The sequence below is a fragment of the Barbatula barbatula genome (genome assembly GCF_947034865.1).
Source record: "Barbatula barbatula genome assembly, chromosome: 9".
In the NCBI taxonomy this organism is placed as follows: Eukaryota; Metazoa; Chordata; class Actinopteri; order Cypriniformes; family Nemacheilidae; genus Barbatula; species Barbatula barbatula.
This window is the reverse complement of record NC_136772.1, coordinates 11,594,030-11,615,549: the sequence shown is the minus strand read 5'-3', so window position 1 is coordinate 11,615,549 and position 21,520 is coordinate 11,594,030.

The following is a 21,520-nucleotide window of genomic DNA, read 5'->3' as shown; positions in this document are numbered from 1 at the left end:
GTAGGCAAATGACACAGCGAGACGTCGGCGTCTCGATACGCTACCACGATCACCTGAGATACAAGAAGATTAATTTACTTTGACTGCGAGGCCAAGATTGGAACAGATGTTTGGAAAAGGCTTCAGTCTCAACTGGAATCTAATTATTAATTTGTGAACATTCCTCATGTGTTGGGCACTAATCAGTAAATGTTTTGATAAAGACTCACAGATGCGTTAAATGTCTTGATAAAGATGTGGTCGTAGCTTACATCACGACTGACATAAGCGAACGTTCATTTACATTCATGCATTTGTCAAATGCTTTTATCTAAAGAGACTCAATGCACATCCAATCCGTTTATGCTTTTGCTGAAGCTTACTCCAATGACCTTTCCTTTGCTAGTGCGCAGATACAAGAAAGCTGAAACATAAATAACAATACAGTATTAAATGACAGATGCATTGTTCGCATTGCTTTTCAATTTTCCATACATTCAAGAAATGATACAGTCATTGTGCAGGTAACGCATATCTAAGCCAAACACCTACATGAGATGAAATCTGAAAAGGAATTAATTTATTTTCATTTGTATACATACATTACAGACATACCACATGAGCCATAATTTCCTTGTCATGTGACCGAACAAGTACACAAATAATGTGTGTTTTAAAATATGGAATGCAGATTGCATACATAGCTCAAAAAACACATCCAGAGTTTATAAATGTTCCTATGGTGAATATGGTCAACAAGTTTAAATATTAGGATTACATAATCTAGGATTGACTGTATTCACTATTGAAATCTGAAAATAAATGTAAACGTACTCGGTTACTAACGTAACCTCGGTTCCCTGAGATACGGGAACGAGTACTGCGTAGCAGGACGCTATGGGGAAAAGTCCTTTTCTCCGATGACTGAAGCAATTCAATAGCGCAGTGAAAACTGCACGGTGATTGGTTGAAAAAAAGTAAAACTTTAAACCAATCATAGCGGAGCTGCCGGACCAATGGCGATGGCACCCGCCAAAATGGGCGGGGCTTATGGCTATATAAGCAGACGCATCGCCGTAGAGTCCTCAGGTTACTTCAACTGAAGCGACGACAATGCAGCTCGTAGCACGGCAAGGAACGCAGTACTCGTTCCCGTATCTCAGGGAACCGAGGTTACGTAAGTAACCGAGTACGTTCCCAATCGATACTCCACTCGTACTGCGTAGCAGGACGCTATGGGGAACCAGTATAATCACGCCGTGCTACAGATGGAACGAAAAACACAGATAGTCTCGGAGCCTTGGCTCGGAGACGGGGTAAAACAGGGAATCCCTGAGAAGGCGGAGAAGGCCAAGCTAGTAGGTGGCCTAGTCCGGTTAATCGTCCCAAAGTTATTAGGCGCTGGCATGGCTATAGAGCCAGGGCTCAGCGGCCTAATTCAAAGCAGAAAGGACCCGGGCCTGAAGGGCCGGAACGTCCAGATTGTAAAATCTTGTAAAAGTGGACGGCGAAGCCCAGCAGGCCGCCGCACAGATATCTTCTATAGAGACACCGCTATACCATGCCCAGGAAGAGGCAATGCCTCTAGTGGAATGGGCTCTTACTCTCGTGGGACATTGAAGGCCCAAGGAAGAGTACGCCAGCGATATAGCCTCAACTACCCACTTTGATAGTCTATGTTTCGAGACCGAAGACCCTCTGGTGCGGTCACCGAAGCACACGAAGATCTGTTCCGACCGTCTGAATGGGGCGGAGCGCTCAATGTAGATTTTTAATGCTCTGACTGGGCAGAGCAGGTTAAGCTCTGGGTCCCGCTCGGAGGAGGGGAGAGCAGAGAGCGTAATAACCTGTGCTCTGAACGGAGTAGAGAGCACTTTAGGTACATAGCCATGCCTTGGTTTGAGGATGACCCTGGCGTCGTTAGGCCCAAATTCAAGACATGATGGGCTCACAGAGAGAGCCTGTAGGTCACTCACACGCTTCACTGATGCTAAAGCGAGAAGCAGAGCGGTCTTGAGCGTTAAGGAACGGAGGTCCACAGATAGCAAAGGCTCAAAGGGAGGGCTCTTTAGAGCCCTCAGGACCGTGGGCAGATCCCAAGTGGGAACTGTAAGAGAGCGAGGGGGGTGTAGCCGCCTGGAGCCCTTCAAGAAACGAACGATAAGGTCGTTCTTGCCCACTCCTTTTCCTCCGATGTGGGTATGTGAGGCTGAAATAGCTGCCACATAGACTTTGAGCGTGGAAGGGGCACGGCCGTTATCCAACAACTCTTGCAAGAATGATAGTATCAGCGATATGTCACAGGACACCGGATCAGCGCCGCGTGGTGTACACCAGGAGGCGAAGACAGACCATTTGAGGGCATAGAGACGTCTAGTGGATGGGGCTCTAGCCTGGGATATGGTGTTCAGTACGCTCTCGGGGAGGTCCGTAGGCTCCCGTCGAGAGGCCAAAGGTGCAGAGCCCACAGCTCTGGCTGGGGGTGCCATATCGTGTTCCCTGCCTGAGAGAGGAGGTCCCGCCTCAGGAGAATAGGCCACGGGGCTGCTACTAGCAGCTGGGAGAGATCTGCGACCCAAGGCTGGTTTGTCCATAGAGGGGCTACCAATAGCACTCGGTGCGCTTGATCCCTGATTCTCCTGATCGTCTGCTGTAAGAGCGCGATCGGGGGAAAAGCATAGAGGAGCCGGTTGGGCCAAGTCCTTCGAGAAGTACGTTGGGCAATGAGTATTGTCTTCTGAGGCGAAAAGGTCGACTTCTGCCTTGCCGAAGATTTGCCAGATTTGCTGAACCGACATAGGGTGGAGCGTCCATTCGTCCGAAGGAACGTTGCTCCGAGATAGCATATCTGCCCCCCGGTTCAGTTTGCCTGGAACATGAGTTGCCCTCAGTGAGCGCAGATTGGACTGGGCCCATTCCAAGAGGCGTAATACTAGGGAAAAAAGGCGTCTTGAGGAGAGGCCTCCCTGGTGATTTATGTAAGATACCACCGTCATGCTGTCTTATCGGACTAAGACGTGGCGATCCTTTAGCACCGGTAGGAAGTAGCGAAGAGCCAACCATACTGCCTGCATTTCCAGGTAGTTGATGTGGAGGCTTCTTTCCTGGTTCGACCAGAGACCGAAGGCCGGTTCGCCATCGCACAGAGCCCCCCAACCCGTGTTGGAGGTGTCTGTCGTGACCACTTTCCGGCTGGATGTGGAGCCCAGGGGCATACCCTGCTCTAGCCAAAGGGGATCTTTCCACGAGGCTAGGGCGGTTACGCAGGCTTGGTTCACCAGAACACGTAGACGTCCAAGACGCCAAGCGTGTGAAGGAACTCTGGGCTTCAGCCAGTACTGGAGGGGGCGCATCCGGAGGATGCCCAGACTCAGCACATGAGATGCAGAGGCCATAAGGCCCAGCATTTTCTGAAAAACCCTGAGGGGTCGTGAAACCCGGGGTGTGAATGAGGCCGCAAGCCGTCGAATAGCCAGAGCTCGTTCTGGCGATATTCTGGCAGTCATGCGTTTTGAGTCGAAGACTGCCCCCAGGAACGATATACGTTGGCTGGGGGACAGTGCACTCTTGGCAAGATTGATCCTGAGTCCCAGGCACTCCAGGTGGCTGAGGAGGAGGGATCTGTGGGACCTTAGCTCGTCCTCTGACTGGGCTAGAACAAGCCAGTCGTCGAGGTAGTTCAGAATGCGGATTCCCTTCTGTCTGAGAGGGGAAAGAGCCGCATCCATGCACTTCGTGAAAGTGCGGGGAGCTAGAGAGAGTCCGAATGAAAGGACCATGTACTGATATGCAACTCCCTCGTAGGCGAATCTCAAGAATCGTCTGTGACGGGGGGCTATCTGAATGTGGAAGTATGCATCTTCCAGGTCCAGAGAGAAGAACCAGTCCTCTGGGCGTATTTGCGAGAGGATCTGCTTCATCGTGAGCATTCTGAAGCGCCGTTTCATAAGGGCGCGATTCAGATGTCTGAGATCGAGGATGGGGCGGAGGCCGCCGTCCTTCTTTGGTACGAGAAAGTATCGGCTGTAGAAGCCTGACTCGATTTGGTCTGGAGGAACCATTTCTATGGCTCCTTTGCCCAGTAAATTCCTCAACTCCGTGCGCAGAACGTGTGAATTTGAGTTCTGTACTCGGATGGGGACGACCCCGCGGAAGCGCGGGGGTCGACGAGCAAACTGTAGTGAATATCCTCGGGATATTATATCCAGAACCCAATCTGACACACCGGGGATGGCTCGCCAGGCCTTGGCCCGGGTGGCAAGGGGTTGGGTGCAATGGGGAGGTACGCCGCCTTTTGGGGGCAAGAGGAATGTGGAAGAGGAAGATTGCTCTTTTTTTGACAATGTTTGTGTTTTATTAAACATTTTGCAGTATGTGGTGTGGGCATTAGAAAAGGCCCCGCACTTACAACTTTGCACATTATCAACATTTTGCCGGCACCCGGAACTGAACGGGGGGACCGGGCAGACATGAGAGTGGTCTTTGAAGGAGGGCCAGCTGGAGCGGGCCCTGTAGCCTTCCTCTTCCTCGTATCGGTCTCAGGATGGGGCCTGAGGCGCAAGGTCCAGCGTGATCTTAGGCCGGGGACCCTGTCGTGGAGGATGCGGGTAGCGCCGTCCACATCGGGAGCGTTGACGGCTGTCAGCCTTCTGAGCAGCAGGGGTTCTCATCGGCTGTTGCGTCGGAGCTGGCTTGGGGTGGGTCGCCACCGGTCTAGATCCAGGTCTCTTCGGCAGAAAGTGTTTCATGGCCTGCGAAGACTTCTGCGCAGCCGTGAAGCGTTCCGCGAAACCCTCCACTGCCGGTCCGAAGAGGCCGGTAGTGGAAATTGGAGCGTCTAGAAAGGGGACTTTGTCTGCCTCCTTGATCTCCGTAAGCGTCAGCCACAGATGACGCTCGAGCACTACTAAGCTGGCCATGGATCTTCCTATCGCCTGGGCCGTGGCCTTGGTGGCGCGTAGAGCAAGATCCGTTGCGCTCCGTAGTTCTCTGAAGAGCACAGGGTCAGGGTCGGACTCATCCATTCCTTGGAGGAGCTTGGCCTGGTATACCTGGAGCACTGCCATGGAGTGTAGCGCTGAAGCCGCCTGGCCTGAGTACGAGTATGCGCGTCCAGCGAGGGCCGAGGTGGTTCTGCACGGCTTGGAGGGATGAGATGCCTTTGCCTTCCATCCAATGGCGGTGGGCGGACACAGATGTGCGGCCACTGACTCATCGAGGGGGGGCAGTTTCTCATACCCTTTTTCCTCTGCGCCGTCCACGGAGGTGAGAGCGGAGGAGGAAGAAGGTCGAAGACAGGCCTAGTAGGGGGCGCGCCATGACTTCTTGTGTTCGCCGTGAACTTCCGGAAAGAACGGTGAAGTTCTTTGACGAGGGGCCTGACGGCGCCCTGGCAAGAACCATTCGTCCAGGCGGCTGCGAGTGGGTTCCTCTGGGGGAGACCACTCTAAACCCAGTTCGTTGACTGCCTTTGTGAGGACCCGGAAGAGCTCGGAGTCCGCACTTGGGCCGCGTCCGCTGGGTTCTGGAGACGGCGAGGGGGCGGGGTCATCTACCGAGCCCGCTAACTCCTCCCCGTCTGAAGTCGCTAACGACATGGTGTCGTCCTCCTCGAGTTCGTTTCCATTGAACGAGATCATGTCACAGGCGGCCGCCAGTGGACGCTGATCTGTCCGGGTGAAGCAAACCGGGGAAAGCTCTCTCTCTGGAGAAGCCGAGCCAGCGTGAGCTCGCGCTTCCCCGAGCGCTTAGTTCCTCTACCCCGCTGCTTCATTCGCACAGTGGCCTGTGCGGGCAGAGGCGGGGGGGATCGAGGGGCGGAGTTACTCTCTGAAAAGAAAGCTATCCGCGAGCGCAGAGAGGAGAGACTCATACTCTCGCAGTGAGAGCATTCCGTCTCTTTGAGCGCGTTCTCGGCGTGGGAGAGACCCAGGCATGAGATGCACTCGTCGTGCCCGTCAGCGGCGTGCAGGAAGACCCCACACGAGCGACAGGGACGACGCGGCATTTGTAGCGCAGTGAAAACTGCACGCAAAACACCGCGGAAATTTGCTCTTAGAAATTTCTCTTTTAGCGTCGCCGGATAGCGGCAGGGAAAAGACCGTTGCTGAGTAGCGAACCGTTCGCTAGCGAAGCCGCCAACAGAATCCGCCGGAGGGGAAGACGCTGAACGAAGCCGCTGAGCAGGAGGTCGAATCGGCTGCAGGTGCTCTCTCGACGGCGAAGCAGTCAGTCTCGGGAAGCGAAGATCAGGTCGTCGCTGAAGGAGAAGAGATATGAGGACTCTACGGCGATGCGTCTGCTTATATAGCCATAAGGCCCGCCCATTTTGGCGGGTGCCATCGCCATTGGTCCGGCAGCTCCGCTACGATTGGTTTAAAGTTTTACTTTTTTCCAACCAATCACCGTGCAGTTTTCACTGCGCTATTGAATTGCTTCAGTCATCGGAGAAAAGGAGTTTTCCCCATAGCGTCCTGCTACGCAGTACGAGTGGAGTATCGATAGGGAACTTTGTGTGCTTTTGAACCAGAAAACCTGCATTTCACCTGTTTACTTGTAGCCTATGTGTAACAAGGTAGTCTCGCCCTTTACAATATGGTTGACCCGTTGACGTATGGCAGAATATGGCCAAAGCGCTGAATGCAGCGTGCATGTACTTTATGTCTCTGATCGAACACACCTACAGAGATGATCATAACATGGTCTTTACACAGCGAGATTCTGTGCAAACATCCGCTTCTTGGCAGTTTTGACGAGTCTAACTTTAATTGCACAAACACCTCTGGGTGTTAAACGCAAAGCGTCACGTCTGTAGACACCTGCGTTTTGTTCCATTCTGTTGCGCTCCGTAGCTTTGTTTAAACGCAAGTACGGGTATTCTGTGAACACCCACAAAGGAAGTAAAGTGCAGCCTAGGCAAGCTGTCAAGTAGTTTATTTGTTTCAATGAAATAATGGTTTTCATTCGTCTGCTGGTTCTGGTTGGGACATGCAGCTTTGATCTTCTAAAGACTCACGAGCGGACTTTTACGCACAGTGCGGAAATACTGCCAGGTGTGGACTTCGGAAGGCCGACCCAAGTTTCATTTAGATTATTCTGCACGATTGGGACACTTTCAACAAGATACATTTTATATAGATTAACAGATAACATCATTAACACTGTCAAATTCCAAAACAGCTATTTCAACTATAATTGCCATATCTAGAATGCCAATGATATGACTGTCCTTCGCTGATATGAGTCTTTTCATATGAATGTGCTTTGTTTGATATATTACATTTACATTACATTTATTCATTTGGCAGACGCTTTTATCCAAAGCAACTTACAAGTAGTTATTTACAGTGTCACATTACTGCAGAGCAATCAGGGGTAAGGTGTCTTGCTCAAGGGCCCTTCAGTCATGACCTGCTGACACTGAGATTAGAACCAGCAACCTTCTGATCACAAGCCCAACACTCTAACCATTAGGCCACAGCTGACTATAGTTGTCAAAGTAATGTATAACACACACACACACAATATATTTATGAACGTTGTGATAATGAATTGAGTTTTAGGTTATTTTAAGGTCGTCCTCATATCCTCAGCTGAGCTTTCCTAGAAGAGTTTGTTCCCAACCTAGAGGTGTTTCCACAAGGGATGTCTCGTGTCAGGTCCGGATTGATGTTTCACAAGATATCCAGGCAGAAACATGACTGCATCAGAGGCTCAGAGAACACAACTGGTTATTCAACATGGTGGAGTATTTACAAAATGCAGAGACCAGTGAGGTATTCCTGCACATTTTGTCTTGGGGACGAGGCAACGACATCTCAGACCTTCGTCATTGTTTCGGGCCATGCCATCGAAACTGACTACTTGCTTGAGGCAGTTGATCTGTGTTTCAAGTCCTTTTTTGTGCTTGATGTCAACTGTAGTAAGCAGTTTCTTCCTACCTGGGAATTTCTACAGCATGCAGTGTATCGTTTGGATGGTCATGAGTCTTCATGTGTTAAATTTTTGAGAGCAACAGTTTCTTCTGGGCACTTGTTTTAAGTTGTCACATGTTTTGTCTGTTGTTTGGAGTCTTTGTTCGGCCTAGTTTTATTGGCACAATGTTTTGAATGTTTCTCACTGATTCTATGTGCGATGTTGACATCTTGAATTGAAATCTACAGTGTCTAGTTCACACAATTTTGTGTTTTTAAAGAATCTAAAAAACTTGTTTTATCTGTGTCTCTGTTGGATGAAATGCATGGTAATTGCACCCATTCAATGGTTATAAAAAAAAATTTAAAAACTCATTAAATTGATATTTAAAATTGTTTTTGTGTTGTGTAATTTGAATTACGGAAAAATAATAATAATCTTTTTAATAATAAACTTTGTGATTATTTATAATAATTGGTAAATATAAAGGTAGCAATGCAATGAGACAACGTATAACCCAATGTTTAGGTTATGTTTAACCCAGGAACACAGTTAACCTGACCCACTGGTTGGGTCAAATAAACAACCCAGGATTCTGGGTAAAATGGTTAAACCCAGCACCTGGGTCAAAATAACCTAGCACGAGTTCTGTCCCATAGTAACCCAGCAGCTGGGTTAAGGTTGGGTTATTTTTTTAACCCAGCTATTTTTAGTGTGTATACGATACATGTGTTGTTAATCCTGAAAAATATGATAAAACATTGAGAGTAGACTCTAGATAAGGCATGTACCACGGTAAACATGTAAAGAAAAATATCTAGATTTTTTTAACCTATTTGATAAATAAAAAGGAAACCAGTTGAATAAAGTCACTTAGTGTGTCATTGAATCTGAAGAGAATGCAGCTGCTGTTGTGTATGAGATTAAGTTATGTGACCGGACCATACAAACATGTCAGACAGACCATGGACCGGACCTGGTGAGAAGTTGTTTCAGAGTTTGCCTCGAGAGCTAGCGTCTGTTTTCACGAGAGCGAGCGATCGAAGGAAGGCTAGCGGTGAGAGTGATGAGGGTTTGACACAGACAGAAGAACAGAAGCAGGTAAGAGTAACTCTTCTGCTTAATTTACAGATGGCAAAATAAGCTCCTGATCTACTGTAAATGGACGAATGGCTTTTATGATGCGTTTTCAGCTATGGTTCTGGATGGGTAAGTGTGAGGGACCGAGAAGCCAAGAACAAGGAACACAAGCTTTTTTCAAAAGAAAACGGGTCTTTATTTGAACCCAAGAAAAAATTTACTTTCCATACTCATACATTTCTTTCAACAAAAATAAAATAATCCAAACAGAAAATGAGATCAAAACAGTTAGACAAAACCAACCAAACAAACTAGAACTGACCTCCTTAAATGAACAAAGCAACAGTTTATAAAGGAAAGGATGGGCCCATTACAAATTAAGAGGGGAAACAATTTAACTTTACATACCAAATATAACCTTACATACATCAAAATCAAACAAAGACATATTATAAATAAAGATAAGGAAAGCAGAATATAATCAAATATCATAAATGTACAATTAAATGAATCAATTAATAAATACATTAACATTCCTTCCTCCCTCACCGGGCAATTCCTGCAAATGGTATGTCCGGAACCAATAATGCGAACCAACGATGCTTAGGTGCAGTGTTGCCAACTTAGCGCCTTTGTCGCTATATTTAGCGAGTATTCAGGCCCCTCTAGCGACACATTTTCAAAAAAGCGACTAGAGACAAATCTAACGACTTTTTCTGATGTTATTGGAGACTTTCGGACACTCTCTGACGTGAAAGCACATATCGTTCTTACTCTACACAACGAGCAGCGGTGCTGCCGAGAGCCGCACGCCCGCACCAAAGCACTCACAGGCGGCTCAGTCCTCGCGAAGCAGCCCCCCCCCCCGCTGCAGTCAGAGCAGATGTTCACCCCTCCGCGTCCAGACTGCAAATGATCGCGCACATGTGCAGAAAGCCGCCGCTGGCTGAATTCAGTTAAAAATGTTCATGTTTTACTATGTCTTGTTGTAGGTTAAAAACCAAGCCAAAATCTTTTGTGTCACTTTTTGCCGGTCCCAAGCCCGAATAAAGTAGGAGGGTTGGAATCGTGACTGAAATGAAAATTCCTCTCTCCTACAGCGTCCATCACAATTACATGCACAATGCACATGGTCAATTATGCAAAGTATGTGATAACATCATTTGGCGACTTTTAGGACAGCCAATAGCTAATTTCCTTACTGAGGAGTTGGCAACACTGCTTTAGATGCTTTGGGAAGATTTCACTTTGTTTGGCAAGAGAAAATAAAGTTAACTTTTTGACACCTGGGCCCTCTTGTCTGAGCAATTTTTTCAAACTACAAGAACAACTTTCCACGACATATGTTATCTCTTAAAGATGTCATATGTTCATATACTATAGCTGCAATTAATTTTTGTTAAAAAAAATCTCTATTGCTTTTAAACAACCAAAAAAGGTCAAGTTGTTAAAATGTATGGAGACTTTTTTTCAACTTAATATCCCGCCTGTTTTTTACCGTGCAGTGTTTTTATGGATGCTCTTTTAGTTTTTTCCATTTTTTATTTATAATTTGTCCATAGGAAGGAAGAGAAATACATGTTTCTTTCTCTTTTCTTTCTTTGTATGGTTTATTGTCTGATATCCTATCTGTATAATATTGTAATTTTCTAATATTTCTATTAATAAAAATAAAATAACCTGCCTGTCAGATTATCCTACCAGGCATGCGCACATCCATGTTACGTTAGTGTAGTGACTAGTGTAGTGACTATTGTGTAATTTCCTGGCACTTTTCAGTATTGTCATACACTGTCGGTGGGCGTTATACACTGTTGGTAACCTCCTATATATATATATATATATTCAATAGTTCTACACAATGTTACTGTTACCCACATATATTTTAAAAGTACACATATAACTAGAATAGATATGTAGGAGTAAGATAATCTGGAGGATCTGAAACCACATTTAACCCAAGAAGAATGAATAAGACTAAGCAGTTGATTATGCAATGATTTAAGGCCTAGGATCAGTATATTTAGCCATAATCAAGTATCATTTATTTACATTTATCAAACATTTATACTTACACTTATGGTTTAAGAGCACAGCATAGCACAGCATTTTAAAAATTCAGGGTTGTCTAAAAACGCATGATCCACACTTTTTGAACACTTGAACACCTGCACATTCACCACACACACTTTTGTGGACAAATTTAATTAAATTTAACTTATCGCAAGCAGCCAAGGACGCCAGCTGAACATGAGTTCACTAGGGTGCTCAAACATGAGCTCATTTTTATAAAAGCCAATGATAAATCATGTTTAGTCGGAAGACCCCGGAAAAGTGTCCAAATAAGGGCACATGAGATATTGGGCTCTCACTATAAGTCTTGTCCTGTTGGAAATCCATTTCTTCGGCAGTATATGTTAAACGGCTTTTTACAGTTTTTGCACGAGTTGCATTTTTAACAAACATGCCTTATGAACATTGAAACGATGTATACAATGGGCTATGTGTTTTAAAAAAAGGGATCGATGATTGGCTAACCACAAGTAAAAACATACTTGACTGCTGGAAATCTATTGGTGGAAAGTCATGTCATGTAAAGATAACAGTAAGGTATTTGATTGGTTCAAAAGAAGCCCCCCTGTCAGAAATACTACTATAACTATGGGCTTGAAAACACTGTAACTTTAGATGCTTTGGGAAGATCTCACTTTGTTTGGCATGCGCAAATAAAGTTAACTTTTTGACACCTGGACCCTCTTCGTCTGAGCAATTCTTTGAAACTACAAGAACAACTTTCAACAACATGACCAGTGTAGTGACCAGTGCAGTGACCAGTGTAGTGACCAGTGAGACTTAAGGAATGTGATGGAAAAGCCCTTCTGCAGCTTTCACAGGCAGAAATGAATGAGGGCCAAAGAGCCTTTCAGGTTTGGCTTTGAATTTAAGGGTGATGAGGACATCGTCTGGATAAACATGACTGTAAAACTTCATCAAGTTTCTTTCTGTGCAGATTTGGGAGACACAGAGACGTATCGAGCTTTTGAACTCATTTAGTTTACAAACATCAACTCTTCACATTTACATTTAGTCATTTAGCAAACGCTAAAGTATTCACAGAAGAGGTTTGAAGTAGTGTTTTGAAGGTTGTGAGAGATGTGGTTGACCGCACCGGACCTCTTATATATGGTATGAAGTGGATCTTGTAGTTCAAAAAATTCCTCAGACGAAGAAGGTCCAGGTGTCAAAGGGTTAACTTTACTTGTTCAAGCCAAACAAAGTGAGATCTTCCCAAAGCATCTGAAAATACAGTGTTATAGTGAAACTTCTGAAGGTTAAGTCCCTGTTATCTCTTATTTTTATGAACCAACTGCTGTTCTTCTGCCACCAACAGATCCCAGGCAACAGGATACGTTATGAATGGTGGTTGGCTCGCTATTACCAAGTGTTTTTAAATAATTGTATACAATGTTACAACTTAGTTACAATGGTCAGTGGAAAGTACCAAGGTTTTCCATGTCTCAACTTCTGAACTTCTCAGGCATATGCTTCTAGGTCTCACAGACACAGCTGGATTTTATATTTCTGTAGCGTATGTATTGTGTCATTTCTGGGTTGTTTTGAGATGATTTGATGCTGATTTCACATGCAATGTGCACTATTATTTACCACAGTTATGATATATGTAAGCAGTATTAAGAAGTATTCATAGGTACATTAGAATAGGAGTATTAGCAATATTATCTGAAACCACATTTATCCAAAGATGATTGTATACGAATGACTTATGAAGATGTTTTAATGACTTAATGTTACAATCAGCACATGGTATTATGTTTTGTTTTGGCGGAATCAGTTGTCCAATGCAGAAAGAAATCTCAAAAACCAAGGAGCCAGGTTTCAAGAGGTTAAATCTTTATTTGCTCGAGCAAGCAAAGTGACAAACACAGAGTTCATCTGACTCCATACTTTATACAGAAATGTCATGTTTCTGCCACTCAGCTATGCGCTTTTCATTAGCCAGTTGCCACAATTATATTTCAATCGGGCCGGCATGCGCTCGCTATAGAAAGAAAAACATGTATATCATGATGTAACCTTCAAAAACCTTTTAGCAGGGAGATGATGATGTTATCCTCTTTACCAGACACCGTTTTGGACCTTATCGGACGATATATGACTTACTACAGTTTTACTCCGGTACAGGGTTTATGATTAAGTGTAATACTGTGCAACCCAGCGCCTGTGAGTTTATTTAGAAAAAGTAATAACGGACAAACCAGTGTTCATGACTTTGTGCATTAAATTAAATAATGAACAAACTAATGTCTACAAAAGTGTGTGTGGTGTACGTGCAGGTGCCTGGTGCTCAAACCCATATAGAGTTGAGGCCCATAGCCTGTATTATATCTGAGGAAGACATTAAAACTATTACTAACTGAATGTATCATTCTAACCCCTTATATTCCTATATTTGTATGCACACATTTATACATTTTGCATATATAAACATATTCAAAGTATACATTTAAAACATTTAATTCTGTTTCCAGTACATCAAAATCATCCAAAGAGAACTATGAAGTGAAGGACAAAAACCCAGAAGTTCCCTTCTGTCCAGTTTAAACAGTGCTGGATCATAATATATTTCTTAATTTCATTATGATAGAAACAATCTCAAAAAGCCTCAGACTGCCGAGAACACCAACGAACAAACTTCTGACGAATGGCTCTTTCTCGAGAGGTGCGTATGACAAACTTAAACCCTTATCAACTGTCAAACAGTAAAACACAAGATAAATGTTTAACAGATATAAGTCAAATATGTCTATATATCTGTTAGTCAGGTATATTTCTTTCCCAAAACCTCTGGTTAGAAAGTAGTCACGCAGTTTATAAACATGAGTTCACACGTGTGACATTTCACTTTTAAATGTCATGTTTTTAACTGGACCTATAAAGCTCTTTGTATGGATGTCTATTATATCTCAATCATCATTTTTAAAGACAGGTAAGTCGGGAAGAATTGCAGCACATTGAAGACTTAACACAAGCGTTTTATGTAAACATTACTATGTGCAAACAATCTGACAATTCTCTGGAAAAACAACAATCAAGAAATATATGCAACAGAGGAATGTACTCTACATATATTAATAGTAATCTAATGCATCTCTTTACTGATGTGTTTTTCAGAGCTTTGTCGCCACCGCGTGGATACTTTGTGTAACAGCAGCGGTAAGGGAGCAGATCTAACTAACTGGACGGCCCGTTATTCGTGGTCACATTTGTCCGTAGTATGATTACAATAACATGTCACAACACGTTTTTCTTCATTTTCAATAAATAAATGTTTGTATTTATTACGTTATTTTTGTTTTAAAAATGAATGTAAAGCATTCAAATCGTTTTTTCTGTGTTATTTTCATTGTATTTATGTCTTGAACATCTAATTCACTCGGCTTTATAACTATAACTTAACTTAGACTAAAGTTATGCTTCAACCCTGTTAGTCATTCTGACAAGTTTATTTAAAGTTTGGTAACTATTTTGAAAAATGTTGGTTGCAAAATTTTAACCTTGAATAGTTTTTTTTGACCCGATCTTCCCAATCAATATGAACATTTCTCAAACCTTACAAACAACAATTTTAACTGGTTATCTAAATGTGATGAAGTGCTTGAATCTTAACATAAAAGTTTCTTCTTCATGTTTTAAATCATGAGTGAAAAGATAATGAAGAATAAACAACAAACTCTTTGTTCTTTAGTATCTTTCATTCTCAGTTTTATCAGATTTTAGCTCTCGGTGATGCTTTGATGAATTATGAGACGCACGTTTACTGGCCCATGTCCTTCCGTTTGTAAGATCTCCATTTTGTCGTGTTGGTAGTATCCAATAATTTTCTTTCATCCGAATGTTTCCATTCAGGAAAACCCATGCAGGATTATGGCAAGCCTTTGGTGTCACAATTACCCTATAGATTAAACGCGTTCATGTCTCTCTGTGTCTTCTCCGTTCATGACCAGACAGCAGCACTCGTAAGTGAACGAATGATTACAAAAGCGTTTCATTGTTATTGACTGGACATATGAGGATAAACATTTGTCTGTTATTATTATTTTAGTGTCTGACAACAGAAACATTAAATATGTAAACGACTTCGGCCTTATCGGGTAGGCTACTCGGTTGGATTGAAATACAGTAAGTTCAGAGAGTAAACGCATGTACTTTGCGATGACTTCGAGAACATGCTGATAAGCACGTAATGTTTTACAAGCCTTATGAGAAAGTCTAGTGCAACCTCTACACCACTTAAAAGTACTTCTACTAAAAATATTGTAAAATCCATATTTTAAAGCTGTAAAATGTGAGAGGAAGATGGTTAAGGTGCTTTATGCTGTGAAACCGTAGACCACTGTGGTACTGTTGACTGCTTTTGAGTACAAAAGATTCTGACATTCATTAACCAAAAACTAATATATATATTTGTTAACACTCTCATGTGTCCATCATGTGTTGATGTCTCACCAGTGAACACAGACGATGAAGCCGATCATCAGACAGACCGTAATAGCTCCAGACCGGATGTTATTGGTGATTCTGATGTGTTTTCTGTGAGACACAAAAGAACCAAGTTACATCTTATCAGTAAACCAGCCCTCACTACTTGTACACAAAAATATATAAATACAGTCAAAGATATCCTGGAGTAACCTGCTACTGTTAATATCCATCTCATTGCTGTTCTAGTATTATAACAGGAATAGTTTCCAGCATCAGATGTTTGTATTTGACTTATTTTCAGTGTCATTGGAGCTGCTGAACTGATATACATCCTATCTGAAGTGAAGTTTGTCATAGTTCTGTTATGAAATGAGTCGTAACTAAAAATAACACTGTTGTTTATTTTCCATGTGAAATCTTCATTATGAGGAGTTGTGTTGCAGTGAAGTGTCACTGTTTCTTCAATAAAGACGCTTGTGTAGACATGATGCTGAATCTTTGGAGCGCTGGATTCAGAATCTGATGAAAAGACACACAAGACCTCAGTCACTGAATGTTTTATAAGAACCGATAACACAAGTTAAACAGCACATGTATTTATCACCAAATCTGAAGAATATAATAAAGTGAATCACATTCAAATGATCCTGCATGAGTCAGTAGAGTAAGAAAGATGCAGAGATTCAGATGAAGAATCCTGGTTTGTTAAATCTTCATGATGAGAACAGCAGTATCACAAACTCTTGCTCTCCTGTGAATGATCTCGAGGTCTTCTGGTGAGAATCTACCGACAGGGGATGTGGTAACACAACCTCTACAACAAAAGTCTCCAGATGGTTTGGTTCTATATGTGAGATTATAGCACTCAAACACTGCACATACATTCATGCCATACCTGTGGGTATTTGTAAATGTTTTACTTTGTACACTGAGGTTCATGAGCTTTAAAATGTCGTGTGAAACATCAGCCACAGATTTCCTGTGAATCTGTCATCCGCAAAAGCACATGCAGGAACGCAAAAGCACATACTATGTGTTGTGGAATTTTCTTATTCCTTAATCAAGGTGAGTTTGATACACTTTAGACAAATTCAACACACAGAGCGCATGAGTTACCTTGCAAGGTATTTTATATTTTATTGACATTCAGTCTGCATCATAAGCATGGTGCAGAGAGAAGGCCCTCTTTCCTCCTGCACCCCGAGTATATATTAAAACATGACACCCCTCCCTTTGCCCCCTAGCAAGAATCCCGAGCTGGTTTACGAGAAGTGATGCCCGTTATTCCAAACAGAAAATCTTGGCCTCTGCTCGAGGGCAAAGGCAGAGTGGTATGACGCGTATAGAGAAAAACATGATAACAATATAAAAGAAAACATAGATAAACACTTCGTAAACATATAGACAGACACATCAAGAAGCTAGACTAGAAAATTTCCATAACATATGACATAACAATCTAAACAGTTCGACGCTGGTTACACAATGAACAATAATAAATGACGTTTATTTAATTTAATTGGTGTTGGGTACAAATAGCACATAGCCTGTTGATGTCGCGTTCCCCTCTGGGAAGTTGGGAAATCATTTTGGTTCCCAAGATGGGCGTAATGCCTTACAGTATGTCTTGTCATTAAATTAGTACATATATGTATAACCATTTGAAGCATACTGCATGTTTTATAAACTGCGAAAACAGCATTCACCAATATTCTAGAATAGTCAGCAGGCTGACAGTAGGATGTACGGTTAAACTATTACCATAGTCTATATATAGGCTATAACATTTTCCCAAGACATATGCAAACATGAATCTGGCGTCCTCCATTTTTATTCAACAACAAAGCACCTGAACACAACCAGCTCAGAATCATGACTTCACATAATGTTAAGCACCCTGTAAAGTGTTGGGTACATAATAAAACTAAAGTAAGAAGTTTTTGATGGATAAGTAATATTTGTGTCTTCATAAAAATACTGTAGTATACTATATACTTGATTCAGTGGGAATAGGCGATTCAATGTTTAGGTTTGCAAAGAAACTATTAAAGCACTAAGACATGGGAACAGTATAGATAACATTCACATTTCAATATTTATCTCAAGTCATATCGTCATCACAATATTAAAAAATTTTATCGCACATTGCAGCTTTTCCTCATATCACGCAGCCCTACTTGAACCAATAAATGTTTTTGCCTTTATATTTACATTTAAAATAAGAAGGACAGAAAGGAGATATGGCCCATCTTGAATGATCCTTAAATGCTTTAATGCATATTCCCAGTGGCGGTTCTACGTTGAATTGCACCCCGGGCAAGAACATCTTTGAGCGCGCCCCCCCCTCGAAAAAACTAAATTATGTCATATTTTTCTTGACCTAAACTACAGTGGTACAAATTGAATTTGTCATTAAAATGTAATTGTACCACTGTAGTTGAGGTCAAGAAAAGTATACATGACATTGTTATATAACAATTTGACAGAGTATTAACACTTAATGATATTTTACTGACATTCAATTTGTACCACTGGAAAAAAGGTGGTCAGAAAAAGATTCATGACAGTTATAAAGGCCTCATGACAGCCAATGTCAAAACCAATATGACAGTTAACCCAGCTGTAGTGGCCTTAATTCATTTATCTTCTTATTGGTTATTTGTAATCACGTGTTTTGTTGTGTTCACTTCCGTTTCCTTTATATCCGGTGTGTTATATTGTTTGTCGTGGTTGGTAGGGGGTGAGCGATGGGATGGCCAACTTTCTGTTGACCGTACAAGTAAAATGTTTGTTCTGTCAAATAAAACAACTGTGACGCGTACAGAAGTGTCTCTAAGGCAATATGGTTAGATGCCAAAACACCAGCTAAGTAGTGTCTTACATTCAATTATTAATCTGCTATGTCATGTTTTTATGACAATTATGACAGGTTAAGATGTATTGGTTAATGTAAAGTTGTCAACAAAGACCTCAAACAAACAATATTTGCATTAAAAATGTCATAATTGAGCGAATGACACTTAATGACAGTTGTCATAAACATGCATAAAACCTTCATATTCATGACATGTGTGATGTAGCAAATAAATAGCAAAGGTTATGTTCGTCTTAGAAACTAGCTACAGATTGGAAAATTCTGTTTGCTCATTACGGGACCTTACGTTAACCCAACTGATGGAAATAAATCATAATAACTCAACTTGTAACAGTTTTGTTGCAAAGCACAATATTATGGTGAAATTAGATCTCGTGTTTGTTGACTTAAAACCAAATTTGTTGTATAATTGTTGTCGGTTCTACCTGCCCTGCACGGGCCTCGAATCAGCGTCTGTCCGAATGAGAGTCGGGCGCTCTAACGACTAGGCTAAACACCGCAGCGTCTTTTCACACTGCAAAAAGGCTAATAAACGGTTATTACGATAAACGAAAATTAGCCCTTCAGATGACAACATGGATACAGTAATCATAACACAGAGAGAACATTATAGTTGCATACCTTTATCTTTTCAGCATGCAGGGGCGCCAATTTGCCAATTCCCCACACAATGAATGAATGAATGAATAGATAATAGATAACCGATTTGCGGCGGCCCAGAGTTTTTTTACTGCTCGTGCCGGTGCCGCCCCCCACGTGACATGAAAAAATGCTGCCCCCGGCGACTGCCCGGTTCACCCGTGCCTAAAACCGCCACTGCATATTCCACTGGAGTGGTTTTCTTACTTCTTCTCCCTTTTCCCCCTAAAGAGCAAGACCGTCCGAGTCGTGGCTGCATGATCTGGCCATTTCTTAAGAACAGCCTTGCAATTGAATTTGACTACAATTTGCACATTTATTTATTGATGTATAGCTAGTGATGTTGTCATTTAGTTATGAATTAAATTCAAAACAATTCAAATTGACTTCTGTTGTGCCCTTTACCATTTTGTATCATTGAAAAGCAGTTAAAAATAAGTAAAATCTAGCGGCATCTAGCGGTCTGATTTACAACCAATGGCTCACTCCCCCCTCCCCTTTGAAGCACTGCAGCTGCTGCTATATTCGTATGGAGGGATTATTGAGTTAGATTGTAAACTAAAAGTCTAAATTTGAAATTAAAAATCCAAGTCGAAAATGAATCTGGTATATAGGATTGGGCATTTAATCGTTTAGCCATTTAGGTTTGAGGATTTGGGCATTTGAGGATTGAGGAGTGTATGCAAATTAGAAGGCGTGGCCCAAATACTAGAGGATGGGTTTGAAATGGCTGGTGCACAGAGACACCTTATGGACAGCAGAGGGAGCTCCCAGTGCTAAGGAGCACACTGTAATGAAACAAACGGAGTGAGTGAGTGGCTTGAGCGAGGATATGAGGCGCCGTATAGGGTTTAAATCAAACTGCGATTATGAATACCAGGGGCGTTTCCTCCGAGGAGGCAAGGGAGGCGATGCCTCCCCTCCCCCTCGAAAATAATCGAATGAGAATATTATTAACAGTTCAGAAATAAAATAGGACAGCTGATAGAATGTATTAAGCGAAATATGAGATCAATCAGCGTATAAAACAGTGTGAAACAGCGACCCCGCTCGAAAGAATTCCAAAGGGAGACAGCGTTTCTCTTGCCTCCTCTAAGCTCATTGACTTTACATATACCGGCTAAAGCGTGCCGTGAGTTTGAGTGGGGGTCATTGAAAAGAATGGAGAAAAGTCACGTGAGAGGAGGCAATGCCTCCAACGGGCTATGATTGGATTAACTCATCAGCGAGATCCCGCCTTCCTGCTCGTCTTCGTCATTCATTTTAAACTGCGGGCGCTAAATTAGATTGAACGTTAATTAAATAGTTTTATTAGTTGTATTAATCAGAGTTTAGGATTCGTTTCGCAGATGGCAGAGGCAGAGAAGTTATCGATTGTTGACAGAATATTACGTGGTTCAGATTTGTTCAAAAACGTTTGCTTGTGATCAGGCTTGCTCAGGATAAGAGCAAGTTTAAAGTAAGTCACATCTATTTGATTTGATCTCTTAAATGAAGCAGCCTGTCTATATAAATGTCCACACGATATGGTTGTCGTGTTCGTATTGCATCACATGTTTTTGTTGATAAAAGCAAGCTTAGCCTACACATAAAACTTGGGTTTAAGAAGCGCTGCGTAATCAGACGCAGCAAACTCACACACAATAATGCAATGAGCGAACAAGTTTGTTAAAGCGCTTATGTTTTTTTCCACATAAATTCCTTTCTTCTTCATCTCATGTGCTGAGACAGTAACACTGAAAGATCCATTAAAGTAGTCAAAAACACGACTGAGATCGTCATAGTTTAAAGCCTTTTTTTTATATTAAAAAAGGGGGTCAGCTGTGGTTGCTGGTTCTAATCTCAGTGCCAGCAGGTCATGACTGAAGGGCCCTTGAGCAAGACACCTTACCCCTGATTGCTCTGCGGTAATGTGTCACTGTAAAAAACTACTTGTAAGTCGCTTTGGATAAAAGGGTCTGCCAAATGAATACATGTAAATGTAAATGTAAATAAACAAGTAGGTCTATATTCAATAATGGTGTTTATAAAACATGTTGATAACATTTTTATTTAGGTTAAATTGCAATTTTGACAGCTGATTTGTAAATGCTTTTATTTTGTAAAGTTTAAAGGCCCATTCTCTCAAATCTTTTAACAAATTTATTTTAAAACCTTTTTTCAACTTATAACATATTTCAAACAATATAAAAACTATTCGGCAGATTAAGAAAAAAATTCTGAGCAGAATTAACAAAAAAAGTCAGCAGATTCCGTCTGGCCCTGGTAATGATGTAATTCTTATATAGGAAATATAGTACCAGAGGAAGATGAAGGTGGTGTTGATGTACCTTTTCCCAAAGCAGGGAAAATATAAAACTACAAAAATCAGAAGTACATACTGTAATGAACTTGTAGTAATTAAAGGGAATTTTTCACACATAAACACTGAAATGACTGACAAACGCACTTGTTAATAGTACAGAGATGAACAAAAATTACATGGGTAGAAATCTGCCTCCTCATTTTTTAAGTCCACCGCACACCACT